Here is a 19493-nt window from a genome sequence, read left to right as displayed (position 1 = left end):
CTCGGTTTCAACGCATACTAAGGGTGTCTTCATCAAAATGAAATTTTGAGAACCCTAAAATTGCACTGAGTGAAGGCAGCAGTCAGAATTTAGAGCAGCTATGCTCAAGTCAGAAATAAAATAAAACATGCTGCAGCACACGTGACAAGGATGGAACATATCTTATTTGATTTTTGAATTGATCATAGCTGCTCTAAACTCTGATCATTGCTTTCTTGCAATGTAATTTTACGGTTTCTCAAAATTACTTTCTGATGAAGACACCCATGTAGGAGTCGAAACCAAGATCAGTTTTACCAAACAGTTATTTGCAGCTGATTGGTTGTGTAATACCTGTGTTTGAAAACTGAGCATCTAAATTGGAGATTTAACACGTAGGTTTCGACATCTAGTGGAGGACATTACGAAAATTGCTAACTCACCAGAACATTTGTTGTGCAGCGTGCAGTTTGTTTCTCGGGAAGTAGCGAGGCCGGCTGTGAGATCATTCACCCCCCCCCCCCCCCCTTATGCTTCGGCCAAGGAAAAGCTGTCTGTTTTATGTTAGGCACCGTTTATTTGGTGATGCACGTCCTTTCACTCCCTCCCAGATCCTGAATAAATGTCTTTAGTTCCTTCCGAATATTTATCGTTAACATGAACTGGTAGCTAAGACTGCATATTGAAACAGCATTTCCTTAATATTCAAACTAATAATATCGGACTTACATTCCCTATATACCGAAGCTCTTTCATACTGACAAGCACTTTCACACAGGCTTTCTATTTACTTCGAAGAGCCAATCATTGCCGCTATAATCCGCGTATTTAGGCCCTCGCTCCGCCGATGCATCTATCACTTCGCTCGCTGCCGCCAGACTGCCTTCCCGCGTAACGGCCGGCGCCAAAATTCTCACTGCTTTTAGAGTGAGGGGTGTTTCGTGAATCAGCGGCGCCATATCCAAAGGACAGTGGCGCGTGAGGCTAAAGTTGATAGTGCAGCAGCATCATCTGTGCCCTTTCATGGAGACCTCTAATTATTCATATTGCAGTAGAGGAGACGCAGCCAAATAAGAGCTGCACTCCTCTTACTTAATGTCACTGGACGCAAAGCTATTCATTAGTCAGTAGAATGGATTCCTATGGGAAAAACGCACATTTTGAAAGGGCCTGTTTACCCAGTTCACGATATTTTGCCTTTTTGTGAACCGTGATGGTTATATTTGCTATACTGTGTGAGAACTTGCTGTAACCAGTTTCGATCTATCGATACATGGTCTTTAGCAACCTGTTTGCTTCATCATTGTGACAAACATTAGTCTTTTGGGAGTCGGCGTGGTCTCTACCAATAATATTCGTTCGCGAAATTTGGGACACACGGTCCTTTTTCATCTGGAAGTAGTATGCCATTATTAATGGGCACCTGCTGTTCGGACTTGGAAAGTCAAAGAGGCTTTATTCAGATGTTGAGAAGGAAGCAGCCTTCGTCTCTTGGAGGTGCATGTTGTTGAGCAGACATTACAATGCTTGAGGAATCGGATGAGTGTGACGTAGGCGTAGTTTTGGGTAGCGAGGTTGGTCTGCTAATGTTCACTTGTTTTACTCCGCGAGCAGGTACCACTATCAGATAGCGTGCGTCTGCGAAGTATTATGCGCTTATTGATTGCTATTGCGTACTGTTTGGAATATGGTTCTGCAACACATGCCGGCCGCTGTGGCCGAGCGGTGCTAGGAGCTTCAGTCCGGAACCGCGTGATTGCTACTGTCGCAGGTTCGAATCCTACCTTGGGCATGGATGTGTGTGATGTCCTTAGGTTAGTTAGGTTTAAGTAGTTCTAAGTTCTAGAGGACTGATGACCTCAAGATGTTAAGTGCCATAGTACTCAGAGCGATTTGAACCGTTGTTTTTTTTTCTTCAACACATACTGCCTTATTTCACTCCGTACCATAGTAAATTATAGAGTGTTAACCTTTTCTGAACTGCGAAATTAGTTTCTTAAATTCGTGTTTTGGAGGGCGTTGCTTTAGTATGCAAAGTTAAATCTTGAAAGTGTTGGTGGAAATATCTCCTCTAGGTTATGAAGGTTTCTTTTGGTGTTCATTGATAGTACACTCTAAGACAAACTAACGATGCGTCATGAATGAATTATGCGAATACTACAGAAATCGGTAGGTGTGATGTACATATACAGACAAACAAATGATTACAATTTCAGAACAATTGGGTGATTTGTTCCAGTGATAGACCTTCACGAACTGAGCACATCAATAACGAGTTGATCCACTCCTGGCACTTATGCAAGCAGTTCTTGGCATTTATTCAAAATGGCTCTGAGCACTATGGGACTTAACATCTATGGTCATCAGTCCCCTAGAACTTAGAACTACTTAAACCTAACTAACCTAAGGACATCACACACATCAATGCCCGAGTTAGGATTCGAACCTGCGACCGTAGCAGTGGCGCGGCTCCGGACTGAGCGCCTAGATCTTGGCATTTATTGACAGAATTGTTGATAGAATGAAATTTTCACTCTACAGTTGAGTGTGCGCTGATATGGAACTTCCTGGTAGATTAAAACTGTGTGCCGGACCCAGACTCGAGGTCGGGACCTTCGCCTTGCGAGGGGAAGTACTCTACCAACTAAGCTACCCAAGCACGACTCACGCCCCGTCCTCACAGCTTTAATTCCGCCGGTACCTTTCAAACTTCACAGAAGCTCTCCTGCGAACCTTGCAGACCTAGCACTCCCGGAAGAAAGGATATTAAGGAGACATGGCTTAGCGACAGAATTGTTGATGTCCTCCAGATGGATACAGTGACAAATTCTGCCCAATTGGAGCGTTAGACCGAGATGGTTGGATGATACTGCCCATAATGCTCCAAACGTTCTCAGCTGGGGAGGGGGGTGGGGATATGGCGACCTTGATGACCAAAGAAGGATTTGGCAAGCACGATGACAAGCCGTAGAAACTCTCGCCGTGTGCGGGTGGACATTATCTTGCTGAAATGTAAACCCGGAATGGCCAGCCATGAAGGGCAACAAAACGGTGTGTAGAATATCCTAGACATACCGCTGTCCTGTAATACTACCTCGGATGACGAGCAAAGGTATCCTGCCATGACATGAATGGCAGTCCAGACCATCACACCTGGTTGTCAGGCAGTATGGCGGGCGACAACACGTTCGTATCCCACCACTGTACTTGGCGGCTCCAGATACGTGCTCGCTGGTCGGATCAACGGGCCTCACTAACAAACGGGACTAATTAATGAAGACAATTCTACAGTCAGTGACATTTCAGGCCGATGACGTGTCTGGAGGCACTCTGGGACAGTGGGTGGGGTACTAAACTGACTGCCGCCAGCCATACGGACCGACAACCAGGAGTGATGGTCAGTGGCGTCACTTTTTTTCATAGATGGACCCCTTCGGTTCTCATCAGCGGCACCTTTACAGCACAATAGTACGTCGATGATATTCTACGCCTAGTTTTGTTGCCCTTTATGTCAAGCCACCCTGGGCTTACATCTCAGCAAGACAACGTCCAACTTCACACGACTTGCAAGCCGCTCACTGCTTACTCCCACTGATAATATTCGTGATTGCCAGACCGTACACTGGCCAGCAAGATCGTCGCGTATCTCCCAAGCTGAGAACGTTTGGAGCAGTATGGGAAGGGCCCTCAAACCATCTTGGGGGTTTTCACGATCTGTTGCTTCAGTTGGACAGAATTTGGCACGGTATCCCTCAGAAGAACATGCAATACATCTATCAAACAATCCAAGCCGAATAACAGCTTCCACAAGCACCAGAGTTGAGCCAACGCGTTGTTGAATTGCTTAGATTGTGAATCTCTTTAACAAATCATCCAATTTTTATGACAGTCTAATTACTTGTTTGTCTGTACATATGTATCACATTTACCAACTTCTGCCCCTTTCCGATAATTCATTCGTGGTGCATTTTTTTTTTCTTCGAATGTATACTACTTGTTAAATTCACTTCACTGGATTTCGTTTTACGTAGAACAATATCACTGCTTGTCTTTATGTAGTTGAATGTACGACACTGGTTGACCGCCGTCTTATTGTCTTACATAAACTGACCACATAAGCCAAAGCAATTTTGATAAATAGACATTCGGCTGCTGAGCTAGGACTGACAACAGAACAGAAATTCTCAGGAACAGAAATTCTCAGCATTCTAATTAAGTTTCATATTATGAGAAAAAGTTAAGTTGTCGTTTTATGGATATCTAATTGCTGCCATGAGACATTTTATGGCGTAGCCTCTCTTATCTGGTGCATTGTTACGTACGAAGGGAATTAGGATTTATAAATGCTCTGCCTGCTAGTTATTCTCGGCTCACTAACGAGGGGACTGCCTCATCGCACAGTTGGGTGCTACTAGTGGAAGGATAACACATGTTCAAAGTGAAATATTACATTCACAAACCAGTACCCTCATACGCTGTTTACAAATAGTAGATACACAGACACTCATTCCTTTCCTTTGGGCTGAATTAATGAGAAATGTGTATGTGATATCTGACGCCACATGTATAATTCAGGCGAGGACGGCCAATGATCCCTTCAGTACGGTGGCACACCAGACTCGAGCTCTAACAAGACTCGGCGAAATGCCGTGAGTAATAAGGATAATGGGCAAGCGGTACTACAAGAGTAATGGGTTACTAATTTGAGAATTTGGGCTTGAGGGGAGATACGCTGAGTTAGGCCGTGAAAATGCGACGACCACTGTGTGATCAACGCATCTGCCTGGTAATAAGGAGAGCAGGTATCAAATTCCAGTCCAGCATAAATTTTTAACTTACGGCATTGATTTAAATACACTACTGGCCATTAAAATTGCTACACCACGAAGATGACGTGCTACAGACGCTAAATATAACCGACAGGAAGAAGATGCTGCGATGTGCAAATGACTAGCTTTTTAGAGCATTCACACAAGGTTGGCGACGGTGGCGACACCGACAACGTGCTGACATGAGGAAAATTTCCAACCGATTTCTCATACACAAACAACAGTTGTCCGGCGTTGCCTGGTGAAACGTTGTTCTGATGCCTCGTGTAAGGAGGAGAAATGCATACCATCACGTATCCGACTTTGATAAAGGTCGGATTGCAGCCTACCACGATTGCGATTTATCGTATCGCGACATTGCTGCTCGCGTTCGTCGAGATCCAATGACTATTAGCAGAATATGGAATCGGTGGGTTCAGGAGGGTAGCACGCAACGCCGTGCTGGATCCCAACGGCAGCCACGTCTCGATCCCTGAGTCAACAGGTGGGGACGTTTCCAAGACAACAACCATCTGCACGAACAGATCGACGACGTTTGCAGCAGCATAGACTATCAGCTCGGAGACCATGGCTGCGGTTACCCTTGACACTGCATCCCAGACAGGAGCGCCTGCGATGGTGTACTCAACGACGAACCTGGGTGCACGAATGGCAAAACGTCATTTTTTCGGATGAATCTGGGTTCTGTTTACAGCATCATGATGGTCGCATCCGTGTTTGGCGACATCCCGGTGAACGCACATTGGAACCGTGTGTTTGTCATCACCATAATGGCGTATAACCCGGCGTGATGGTATGGATGCCATTGGTTACACGTCTCCGTCACCTCTTGTTCGCATTGACGGCACTTTGAACAGTGGACGTTACATTTCAGATGTGTTACGACCCGTGGCTCTACCCTTTATTCGATCCCTGCGAACCCTTACATTTCAGCAGGATAATGCACGACCGCATGTTGCAGGTCCTGTTCGGGCCTTTCTAGATACAGAAAATGTCCGACTGCTGCCCTGGCCAGCACATTCTCCAGATCTCTCACCAACCGAAAAACGCCTGGTCAATGGTGGCTGAGCAACTGGCTCGTCACAATACGCCAGTCACTACTCTTGGTGAACTGTGGTATCGTGTTGAAGCTGCATGGGCAGCTGTACCTGGGCACGCCATCCAAGCTCTGTTTGACTCAATGCCAAGGCGTATCAAGGCCGTTATTACGGCCAGAGGTTGTTGTTCTGGGTACTGATTTCTCAGCATCGATGCACCTAAACTGCCTGAAGAAGGAATTACATGTCAGTTCTAGTATAATATATCTGTCCAATGAATACCCTTTTATCATCTGCATTTCTTCTTGGTGTAGCAATTTTAATGGCCAGTACTGTAATTTATTCCACCCGACTTACTTGATGTCAAGAATTTAAGAGGGGTTGTAATTTTCTCTCCACATTTCTGTAAGAATACCTTTGCTAAAATCTTTTCAAGCGTTAGGCTGCGTCATGTTGAAGCTAAAATCGCTATTAAAATCGACGATTCGACCGTCTTAGCAACGGTCGTCTTGATTTACGGGGGTGTGGGGAATACAGAATGTTATATTTGTTCTTAGTTTTATCCCAATTCATTTATCAATAACCATTAATTTTATGATATTAAAACGCTGTTTTTAAAAACCTGCGACTCTTTTATCCCCTGCAACGCAGAAAATATTTATCCCAGAGGGAAAAAATAAATTAGACAGCTATCGTATGAAACTTAATGCCGTTTAATTTTCCAAATTACTGAATTTGTGCTACAAAAGTTTATTCTAACCTAAAAAGCAAGAGCAAAACACGAAAAATGTACCATGTAGAACACTGTATCTATCACATAAGTTTATTGTGTGAATAAAAAGAAACATGATAGGTTTGTTTATAAATTAATAAATCTTCTGCTAACAATCACGATTTTTCTTTATTTTACTATTCGGACGACGCGTTTCGAGAAATAATTCCCATTTTCGAGTGCGTTTTTTGTGTGTATTAAGCCATTTCTTTTGATGTTGTCAGTGTGTGTGAGTCTGCTTCATTTTTTTGACATATACTGTAATACATAGGAGACACGCGATTTTTTTTTAATTGGGTGTCAGTTCTTTTTGTGAGGTTAGTGGCTAAAATATAGAAGAATTTGTACTTACACTTTTGTAATGGTCCATTTGTGTGGAGCCTCACACAGACTTAACATCACACACAACTTGTACACTTTGCACATGGAAAATATATTACAGGTAGTCCACAGAGGTAACATTATAGGTCTTCCACAGATTATGATATGCTTTTGTACAGAGGTTATTTATGAGCCAAATTGTTAAGATAAATAACCTCTGTACAAAAGCATATCATAATCTGTGGAAGACCTATAATGTTACCTCTGTGGACTACCTGTAAGAAGATCTTTGAAACTGTTTTGTTTATATAAGAGATTTTCGATGTGTTAAGTGTACAACAAGTTGTGTGTGATGTTGAGTGTGTGTGAGACTCTACACAAATGGACCATTGCAAAACTGTAAGTACAAATTCTTCTACATTTTAGCTACTAACCTCACAAGAAGAACTGACACCCAACTAAAAAAATCGCGTGTCTCCTATGTATTACAGTAAATGTCAACAAAATGAAGCAGACTCACAGACATTGACAACATCAAAAGAAATGGCTTAATACACACAAAAAACGCACTCGAAAATGGGAATTATTTCTCGAAACGCTTCGTGCGAATAGTAAAATAAAGAAAAATCGTGATTGGTAGCAGAAGATTTATTTATTTAGAAACAAACCTATTGTTTCTCCAGTCGCACGCTTTCTAAAACCATTAATAATGTATCAAATCAGATCAAAATAAACATGGATTACAGTCCACTGAAGATGCTTCACAATTAAAAGAGGCGAAACGCATATTGCAGTAAACAAACTGCTTTCCATTACCTGCATAGACGGAATATACCTCCACAGATTTAAAGCAGCTTTAGAAAGACGGAAAAGGAAAGAAAAAGGGGAGAGTTTAGTTTTGTTTTGGGAAACATTTAAGTCACAAGGCATGATTTTCGAGTTACTGAAAGCTACCTTTAACGCCCCCGCCCCCGCGGCCACAATCACTGTGCTGAAATCCTACCAATATGGATTTTCAATATGTTGTTCACTGCCGTCGCTCCTACCACTCTACAAAAGTTTGTGACTACACGAATTTTTCCACTTCTGATCCTCCGCTGACTGGGCCGGTAGGCCGGCAGCCGCGCCCCTTCGCGCCGCTCGCCGACTCAACCACCGCTGCCGCCGTGACGCTGCCAGTCACCGATTCGGCACTTAGTAAACAAAAGAGTCTCTCGAGACGCGGCGGCCGCTGTTCATTACGCGGTGTCGGCCCCCGGCGCGGCACAAAGCGGCAGCCGCCAGCCTTCAGGCGCCCCCGCCTCCCACCGCTCGCGGCTTATCGCCTTCGTCGCGTGACGTCAGCCGGTGTGGGAAAGCCAATACGTGGCGCGGCTCACGGCCGCGCGGACGCCGCTTTGCCGGTGTCCTGTGTGGCATTCTCTTTAACTCTCGGTCGACAGGAAGTCGTTTATTTCTCTCATCAGAAGTACCGCGGTATATTCGAAACAACAATCGGCAAGAATCAGTGGCGTAACCGTAGACTCCCGCAAAGAGGGCCTCCCCTCCCCCTCCGTCCCCCCTCCCTAACACAGAGAGCGAAGTTTTTATACATTACACAACTTCTTAAGCTTTTATTAGCGAGTCTGTCAACAGTAGCAGTATTATATTAGGAGATTAGTTTCGAATTTTACAAGTTTATTTTCAGGCCTGTCCAACTGAGGCTGCTCTTACTGTGCCTGATCTTAATAATAATGCACTGTCAGTGCAGCCTCACTATTCGAAACTAATTGGCTAATATAATAGTGTACCCGTGGTCTAGGGGTAGCGTCTTTGATTCGGTCCAGGGTTCGATCCCCGCCACTGCCTAAATTTTGATAAATAATCAGCATTGGCGGCCGAAGACTTCCGGCATAAGAAGTCAGCCTCATTCTGCCAACGGCCTTGTCAAAGAGGGCGGAGGAGCGGATAGAGGTTCAGGGCACTCTCTTATTTCATTCCTCAGCGACTTGTATTTCTGTATTCCTGATTTTCCCGGAACATGTTTGTACTTCCTCCTTTCATCAATCAACTGAAGTATTTCTTCTGTTACCCATGGTTTCTTCGCAGCTACCTTCTTTGTACCTATGTTTTCCTTCCAAACTTCTGTGATGGCCCTTTTTAGAGATGTCCATTCCTCTTCAACTATACTGCCTACTGCGCTATTCCTTATTGCTGTATCTATAGCGTTAGAGAACTTCAAACGTATCTCGTCATTCCTTAGTACTTCCGTATCCCACTTCTTTGCGTATTGATTCTTCCTGAGTAATGTCTTGAACTTCAGCCTACTCTTCATCACTACTATATTGTGATCTGACACTCTATCTGCTCCTGGGTACGCCTTACAATCCAGTATCTGATTTCGGAATCTCTGTCTGACCATGATGTAATCTAATTGAAATCTTCCCGTACCTCCCGGCCTTTTCCAAGTATACCTCCTCCTCTTGTGATTCTTGAACAGGTTATTCGCTATTACTAGCTGAAACTTGTTACAGAACTCTATTAGTCTTTCTCCTCTTTCATTCCTTGTCCCAAGCAAATATTCTCCTGTAACCTTTTCTTCTACTCCTTCCCCTACAACTGCAATCCAGTCGCCCATGACTATTAGATGCTCGTCCCCCTTTACATACTGCATTACCCTTTCAATATCCTCATACACATTCTCTATCTGTTCATCTTCAGCTTCGTCGGCATGTATACCTGAACTATCGTTGTCGGTGTTGGTCTGCTGTCGATTCTGATTAGAACAACCCGGTCACTGAACTGTTCACAGTAACACACCCTCTGCCCTACCTTCCTATTCATAACGAATCCTACACCTGTTATACGATTTTCTCATCTGACCAGAAATCCTTGTCTCCCTTCCACTTCACTTCACTGACCCCTACTATATCTAGATTGAGCCTTTGCATTTCCCTTTTGAGATTTTGTAGTTTCCCTACCACGTTCAAGCTTCTGACATTCCACGCCCCGACTCGTAGAACGTTATCCTTTCGTTGATTATTCAATCTTTTTCTCATGGTAACCTCCCCCTTGACAGTCCCCTCCCGGAGATCCGAATGGGGGACTATTCCGGAATCTTTTGCCAATGGAGAGATCTTCATGATACTTCTTCAATTACAGGCCACATGTCCTGTGGATACACGTTACGTGTCTTTAATGCAGTGGTTTCCATTGCCTTCTGCATCCTCATGTCGTTGATCATTGCTGATTCTTCCGCCTTTAGGGGCAATTTCCCACCCCTAGGACAAGAGAGTGTTCTGAACCTCTATCCGCTCCTCCGCCCTCTTTGACAAGGCCGTTGGAAGAATGAGGCTGACTTCTTATGCCGGAAGTCTTCGGCCGCCAATGCTGATTATTTATCAAAATTTAGGCAGTGGCGGGGATCGAGCCCGGGACCGAAGACGTTTTGATTATGAATCAAAGACGCTACCCCCTTTTTTCTTTTTTTCTTTTTTTTCTTTTTTTTTTAAAGTCGTCGTGCGACTTGTAGTTAAAGTCCAGTTCTTACAAGAGCTCCTGAAGTGTATCCGCCTACAGCATGCCAGCTCGTCCAAACGTGTCTTCTCATGGCGTAGGCGTGGGTTCTGGGTAGCAGATCTATTCAGTTCGGTTCGGTTTATACAGTTTTCAGCTTCTCAGGGCTTGGACGTTCCAGCTACTAGGTGGGTCATCGAAAGTGCTCCGTAAGAAATTGGAAAAATATTGATTATAGCATGGGTTGCGTGTCAGGACGCAGTGTCGTTCGTTGAAATAAGTCCAATATCCTAGCGTAGACTTGTCGCCAGAAGTAAAAAGATAGCGGATCGTATGGCCACAGATCCAATTCACAGAGTGAGTTTTGGCGGAGGGTTAGAAACTGTTATCTGGGTACAAAAGCATGTGGAAGTCGATCTGAGCTGGTGTCTGGCGAGTAAGAAACGCCAAAATTCGCCGCGCAAGTGTCCAGACGTCGAGCGCTGTGCCAAAGTGGAACCGGTGGACATCCGTGTCATCCATCATCCACTCCACAGTGGGTGCAGAGGGATGAATCGGCGAGGTGGATGCGGTGCAGACGTTCTCGGTTAACTTGTTTGCCATTCACGGTGATGTACCACGCTGACTGAACGTCTGATTCGAGAAAACGCGCATGGATCGCCTTCCATATGTGTCGCCACACGTACTGTGGATACTTACGTTCGATGGGGTTGGACGGGCGGCACTGTTGTAACAATTCGGAGACTGTTTTCGTGAGGTACAAACGTGTAAGTGGTAAGGACCGGTAGATATAACTGAACTCCAGGAAAAATCGTTGGATGTACTAAAAGGGGGTTGGAATGGTCGATACCAGTACTGGGGCGGACAAGGAGGCCGGTGCAAAGTTGTGAAGCAGGAGGCTAGTAAGGCTCTGCGGTAACGATGCCAAAGTTTTAGTTGGGAGCTGGCGTATAGTGCCTTGACACGAGTCGGCACGTGGATGAGTCCCACCCCGCCAGATCTCGTGGCAGTGCAAGGGATTCATATTGCACCTTGAATAACATCCCCGAGCTGACGAAGGAGCCGAAAGCCATCAACAGTCGTCGCGCCAGGAGATTTGGGACTGGTAGTACTTGAGCCCCGTGTGGTATACGGGAAGCATGATACATGTTCACGTATTGCGCACGTTGGATAACGTCGAGAGCTCGTAGCCGGTGATCTGCGAGATTTGCTCTGATTGTCTGTAGCAAGCGTCTACCATTGATAGTCGCAGAGCGGCGCAGGTCTGCTGTGAAATCAAGTCCATGACACCGTATGGTGGCTGCGACACTAGGGGGGGGGGGGGGGGGGGGCAGCGCATCTCTCCGGCAGGCCTTCACCAATGAGTAGGACCTTGGATTTTGACACGTTGTGGCAGCTCCCCGACGCTTCGCCGTAAGTCGCCACCCATATCAGTGCAGCTCGTACTTCATCTTCACTGCGCAGATATAGAACTATGTCGTCTGCGTAGGCTGTACAACAAAAACAGTGGCCGTGCACAGCCATGCCTTCCAAACGTTGACGCATGCCCTGGAGCAGGGGTTCCAAGGCGAAAGCATACAAAATCGTGGAAAGAGGGTATCCTTGTCGTACAGATCGTGCGATGACCAGGGACGGTGTAAGGCGACCATTGTACATGATTTTAGAGGTTGCACTACTCAACAGGCGCGTAACCACTGTGACAATACCGCCAGGAAAACCCATATGCTGAAGAACTGTCCGTAAATAGAAGTGGTCAACACGGTCGAAAGCCTGGCTAAACTCCAGTGAAGCCAAGGCGCCAGGGAGACGCTGATAATGCGCTAATGCTATCATGTCTCTGTAACGGCAAAGGACCGTACGGATGTTGTTGTCGCCTCCTAGGGAAGTCTGGTCGCAGGATGTGGCGTAACGTGCGACCTTCTTGAGGCGCGATGCCAGTAGCCGTGTGAATATTTTCATGTCGCTGTTGAGCAAATTAATTGGTCGATAGTCCTGGACCCTCGATAACCCGCGCGGTTTATGTCCGGGGATAATAAGGCCTTCTAGAAAGGCGCTCGGGACCACTGTCATCGGTGACATCAGCTCTTGTGCGATTGCCGTCCACGTGGAAGCCAACAAATAGTGAAAATTTTTATAAAATTCGATGGGTATACCGTCAGGTCCAGGAGATCTGTTATCGGAACCCGCCTTGATAGCGTCTACCACTTCATCTGTGGTTACGTCCTCTTGGAGGTCATGCACTGCATCCTCCGGAAGAGTGTTCGTAGTAAGCTGAGCGACTTCTGTGATCAGTGCTGCAGAATGCGGTACGGCTGCGTATAGCCCGGCAAAATGAGTATGGAGAGTATGACAGATGCTTTGTTAGGTGTCGTGCCGGCGCCCTTCCACATCAGTGAGGACTTGGATCAGAGCTCGTCGTCGACGTTGTCTTTCCTGAAGGAGGTGGTACATCGACGGACGTTCTTGAGGGATTCCATTAGAAGCTCGAGAACGGACTACAGTGCCTTCCAAGTTACGCCGCATGATCAAGGAGATCTGCGCCTTCGTGCGATGGACCATCGACTGCCGGGCTGGCGAGAAAGGCATCGTCGTACTGTCACGTAGAATGGTGTTGTAGAAGTGCAGGGTATTAGTTTGCCATGCCTTTAATTCCTTCCCATAACTCATCAGAGTCTTCCTGAGGGTCGGCTTTGCACAGGAGAGCCACCATGATAAGGTGGAGTCTTAGGCTTCTCGACGATGGTGGTAGCGTGCCCACGCTTCTTCGACCATATGGCGACAGTCTGAGGAGGTCAGGTGAGCGACATTGAGTTTCCAGAGACCACGACTATGCCACACTTGCTGTCGGGCGAGAGTGACGTCACAGAGGTACGCATCATGGTCTGAAAAGGCCAAGGGCCAGACTTCCGCATGACGTGTGCCATCAGCAAGGGAGCGGGTAACGTAGATGCGATCTATGCGGCTTGACGAGTGAGAGGTGAAGAATGTATAGCCCGGTTGAATTCCGTGGAGCTTCTTCCATGTGCCAACAAGTCGTAGACGGTCGATGACCACTGAGAGAGATGCACATGGGGAATGTCGCGGGAGTTGGTCCGCGGGCTCTTGTGTCGAGTTAAAATCCCCACCGAGTACCAAATCGTCCTGCGGACCGGTGAAGAGGGGTGTGACGCTTTCGGCAAAAAAAGTTTGCCGGACATGACGGCGGCCAGTGCCGGACGGAGCGTAGATATTAATAATACGCACGCCGAACAGTGTGAGGGTCATACCTCGCGCAGTGGGGAGGTAGATGACGTCCTCTGCAGGGAGTCTAGCAGGATGGCGACGCCGCTACCGGTATCGGATGCGGGGGAAACATGGGCGCTGTATCCGGTGGGAACTAGGAAGTCAGCCACAAACACCTCTTATAAGAATGCTATATCCACATCTGCAGAGTAAATAGTGTCTCTGAACATGGCCAGTTTATGGCGGGCACGAATGGTGGCAAGATTCATCGTGGCGATACGATATTGCTGTGTACGGCCATCCTCAGTATTTGCAGAACGTGCGGTGGAAGTAGCCGGCAGGTGGAGACCCGCCGGTGGTGCCGCAGTGGTGATAATTACTGGCGGGGCGCCAGCCCCAGTGTCGCCGAGGTGGACTCCTGTGCAGACACGCTGGCAGTCTGTTCCACTTCATCTTCAACGTCATCGGCCCAGGAAGCTGACCACGTGGACATGTGACGGTCACGTACTTCCGGAAGGGGTGTTGAGGATTCCGCAACATGAGTGGCAGGGGGACCGCCCTCATCATTCGTTGACAACGGCGAGGACACATCCCTGGCTGGGAGAGTAGACGTCACAGGAGGGGCGCCTGTTGCTACCACATCGCGTGGCTGGACGCAATGTGGGAGATCACCGTCAGACATCAGGTCGACATCTCGCGGGGCCGTCTGAGAAAGGGCGTCATCGGAAGGCGTTCGTCGTCGTTTCCTGTGTTTGCGAGGCGACCGCTGTTTTCTGATGTGGCCTTCTGAATCAGAATGTGGTCGCCCGTCGTCTGACGCCGAACCCGTCTGGACAAAGGCAGACGTCGGCGCGACACCGAGGTCGACGTCCATGGTTCCAACAGGAACATCGGTTTAGGTCTGCAACCCGGACGGTCCTGAAGCGAGCACTGGAGGCGACGCCGTGCTTGTGTCGTCGGCGCGTTGTGCTGCGGCGGGTGGCGTTGACGATGCTGCTGGCGCAATCGAGATTGGTACGACGGGGTCCTGTGCAACTTTGGCGTAGGTGATGGGTAAGGACGTGACCGTCAAAACCTGGGTCTCTTCACGTAACGGCGTCTGTATTAAACGGCGGTGTAAGCATTCGCAACGTACATGTCCCTCCTGGCCACATCCTGCGCACGTTCGTGGCTGTCCATCGTCCATGACGATGGCTCTCACACCGCCAACCAGCAGGTACGATGGGACATGTTTCGTCAGCTCAATTTTTATTTGCCGGACGCCATTTAATAAGGGGTAAGTCGTAAATGTTTGCCACTTCTCAGCGACGTGACCCAAGACGGTGCCATATGGTTGGAAAGCGGCAATGACCACATCCTGAGGCACCTCGAACGGGAGCTCAAACACCCGCAATGTCCGGAAACCGAATCCAGCATGGGCGACTGTCACAGCATTCATATGTCCATCAGAGTGTTTAAATTTCAGTCCGGTGGCATGACGGTGAATGATGTCATTGCAAATTTCCTCTGTTGACATCTTGATATAGACAACACTTCCAGTGATGGAAAAATGTATGCCGATTACGTTCTGGGGGTTCAAACGTAGATCCTCACGTAGGAACTGTTCGACTTCGAAAGCTCTGGGTCGTGGATGTTCGGCCTGAAACGCTACTTTGATCGTTGCACGGCGGTACGAGTGCGCCATGGTGTACGTTAGTACTGGACTCGATAGACACAAACACCGCGACGCGGAAGCAAACACCTCCGAGAGCGGAGCGTCGGACGGCACGTGGAGCAGCTCCGCACGCTAGCACGGTTGTGAGCCGACTGCCCTAAGACCACGGGAATACGTCAAGCAAATAATTGAGGACGTACGTTGCCAGTGCTACTCTGAGATGAAGAGGTTAGCACAGGAAAGGAATTCGTGGCGGGCCGCGTCAAACCAGTCAGTAGACTGATGACAAAAAAAAAAAAAACTGCAACTGTGGACAGGATAGTTAATAAACTCTTTGTTATTGTTGTTGTTGTGGTCTTCAGTCTTGAGACTGGTTTGATGCAGCTCTCCGTGCTACTCTATCCTGTGCAAGCTGCTTCATCCGATCCTTATTCTACTCAAGTTGTGCCACAAATTTCTCTTCTCCCCAATTCTATTCAATACCTCCTCATTAGTTATGTGATCTACCCATCTAATCTTCAGCATTCTTCTGTAACACCACATTTCGAAATCTTCTATTCTCTTCTTGTCCAAACTATTTATCGTCCACGTTCCACTTCCATACATGGCTACAATCCATACAAATACTTTCAGAAACGACTTTCTGACATTTGTAAGTAGGCTGTTTAGGTTTTTATATTGGTAACATATTGCTTTTGCGGTGTATCTGTTTTATATCTGCACAGTTTTTCTGAATTCTTCTGGAAAGTAAAACATGTTTTACTAGTAACTTTTGTGGTATAGCTACAATGAGACAGCCTTTTCCGTAGCACAACAATACGTTACAGTACAGCACTTTCTTCATCACGGCAATAAGCATAATAACTACGATATCTATACGCAAAGCATTACACGTTTGTTTATGATGAGGTGAGTACATTGACTTCTGCAGAACTTAGCTTACAGAGGACGATAACTACGACACTCCCACAGAATTATCTTACAGCAAGACGGACATTCAGTGATTAATTTTGTACTTAAAACACTTATTTTTAAAGATTTTTGAATTACAATGATACAAAGGTTTTCTGTGATACATTTCATTCGATTGCTGTAATCTGTAACACCTGAGGGTATAATTACATTAATCCTCAGGGGGGTACACGCCTACTTTGTGTACCATGTGTGTGGCAAGCACAAGGAGCCCTAGCTAATATGGTATTTGCTTATACAACTTTACACATCGGTACCATATTTCTCTAACACAGAATTACACAGCTATGTGATCATTTAACTGAGAGAGACAAATATTTATTTTACTACATCAGTGACAGATGTTTGCGTAATTACACAGTTTGGTAACTTCACATTTATGAAATTGTATTTTGTCTGTACTTTGTGAAATGTTCATATTTTTTCGGAACAATTGCGATACTATGAGAGCTTTGAATGATGTATTTGGTAAGGGATCATGATTTTTAAAGTACGTTTGAGGTAGATGACATTACTGAAGGTCTTGAAATTATTGGAGGAAGCTACGACGTTTTTGAGATTTGACTGAGGTGTCATGATATTATTACGACGAAGATGTGTATTATGCTGTTGAGGTATGTTTATGATCAATAAGCTGATGCTATATGAGGAATCTGATTACGCTAAGTATTTATTATGATGAAATATTGAAGTGTCAACGCAAGATTGATGTGTCGACGAATATGTATATGTGTAATAAGGTAAGGAATAATGAGTAGTGGTTAGGGACACTGATTTGTGAAAAAGGATGTTGGAAACCAAGAATCGTACTTTAAAAGTTATGAAATGTGTGTAAATGCGTGACTGCATCACAATGCCGGCGAAAATTTTTTGGACACTGTTGTATTTATAGAATTTCTTTTCTACAGATTTGTAACGCAAATATTTCGAGTTGTGAAATTTTATTTGTATCAAACTGTCACTGTAGCGGAAACTGATGTAAATATTTCGGTAAGGAAGGTAGGTCACTGTAAGCACCCGGCTGCACGACAGTCGCCTGGAAAAAAGCCATTTGTGTTTGCCTTTCAGATGCACAACAAAAAAAAAAAAAAGACAGAGGCCACAAACCTCGCTATTGACATTCCTTTCTAGAAAGCATCGCAAATACGACACGCTCATTACTTGGAAACATATCGTACTTTGTTCTATTTATTGAAATGCTTATGAATTGATGGGAAACATTCTTACATTTGCCCACCTGATTATGACAAGCGTCTTTCTACGAGAGTTGAGAGAATTTCTACTAACTTATGAAATGCCACATGACTATTGAATGATATTTTTATGCTTTACTTTGTACATAGTTGCTTATTTCATTTGATGTCTGGTTTCGAGCTGTCTTGCAGCATTGGTTTTATAAAATAAAATTAAATGCATTTGCTAATGTGAAAACTTTCTGTCAACAGATCTATTAAATAATAATTTTATGATCCACATTCTTCGAAAAAGGAGCACTTGGAAAGGAAAGAACAATAAGAAGGGACTAATAACAGTAACTGCATACACAATTTTCTTTTCAAGTACTTCGTACTTTTTTGTAGAATAAGTTTTTGTGGTGCACCACTTTAGTTACATAGACATTAAGATGTGAATAGACATTTCCCTTATATGCATTGTTGTCTTTAGTGTACTATTTTTTCTGCTTGTGGGTTTGTAATGTTTAGATATAAGTTATTACATTTACTGCTGCTTGTTTTGCCAATTTGAATTTTTTTGTCATTGCTGTTTGTGTTAATTGTTTTGTGCTGCTGCATTGCCTCGTCCCTTAGTTTAGCATCTGAGCTCAGTAGATTTAAGTTAGCTTAAGATGGGGTACGCTATATAAGAAAACGAGTAGTGGTGAATTGGAAGAAATGCATTGAGAAGCTATAAGAAAATGGTTTGGCCAAAAAAAAAGTATTTTGAAAGAGGATATGAACAAAAAAGTAGGGTATAGGGACAACAGATTTAGGTAGGATTTCCTTGGAAATAAATGATGAGGTAAGATAATGGAAAATAAATAATGAGGTAAGAAATATGTGAACATATAAATACAGAAAGCATGCTTGGAGAGGATTTTTTTGGTGGAAACAAATGTTGAAATAAGACGAAAGATCTATGGAATGAAGTTTTGGATTGGACTGCAGTACCAAATGTTACACTGAAAACAAACCCTGTCCTTTCCTCCTGTGTTATTCTGCTATGTGTTTGTGTTCTCTTGTGTGTTTGTGTTCTTCCTGTCTTTATGTGTTTAGTTAATAAGATTTATGTTGTAGAATTTTTCTAGTACTAAGCTACATTCACTATGATGAGGAATACTGTTATCCTCAAATATAATTTTCATTTATAATATGTTATTTTCTTTGTAAAGATGTTTAGACATTATTTATTATGTTCTGTTTTAATTCTCATGTGTGAAATTAATGTTTCGAAAACTATTCTCATTATTTCATATATTTACTTATGTCATAATTCCTGTAACACTGATGTACATGTTTATTTCTATTCTTCTGTAAAGCCCGTTTTACTACAAATGTTATCTGTATTGTTATGTTCTTTAATGATGTATTTTGCACCTTTGTTATTGTATTCTCATGTTATAAAATTGTAATTGACACCAGTTTATCAAATAAGTAACTTGTAAGCATTCTTTTCACTGCACATATTTCTGTTGGTCATATTATATGCACAATATGTGAAAAAAAAAGAGGACTGTTAGTGTTTGCACGTGTGTTAATACTTCAGCAAGGGACTGGATAACAGCATTGCTGGTTCTAAGGACATTTCAAAAAAATTTTGTGAGTGTACAAGTGGTGGTTCGTGGACTTGCTATATTGTCCACAAGGCACTTCGATGGTGATTGTGCACCTGCACAGTCGCAACAGATGGCTGCTGGCCGTCTCTACAAGGACTACAGTGGGTCTACACCTGTGATGACTCACCAATACCATTATTTCTACAAGGACTGAAGTGGGTCTGCACATTTGATGATCCACCAATACCATTATTTCTACAAGGACTGCAGTGGGTCTGCACTTCTGGTGGCCCACCAATACCGTAATCTCTACCAGAACTACAGTGGGTCTACTCTGTGATGACCTACCTAGCAATACTCTTCAAAACTTCGACTGAGTCTGCGGTGGGTTTGCTCTGTTGTTGCCCATTACCTGTCTGCATCTCAAGTGTCAGCACTG

The sequence above is a fragment of the Schistocerca nitens genome, chromosome 2, assembly GCF_023898315.1.
Source record: "Schistocerca nitens isolate TAMUIC-IGC-003100 chromosome 2, iqSchNite1.1, whole genome shotgun sequence".
Lineage (NCBI taxonomy): Eukaryota > Metazoa > Arthropoda > Insecta > Orthoptera > Acrididae > Schistocerca > Schistocerca nitens.
Note: the sequence above shows the minus strand (reverse complement) of the source record.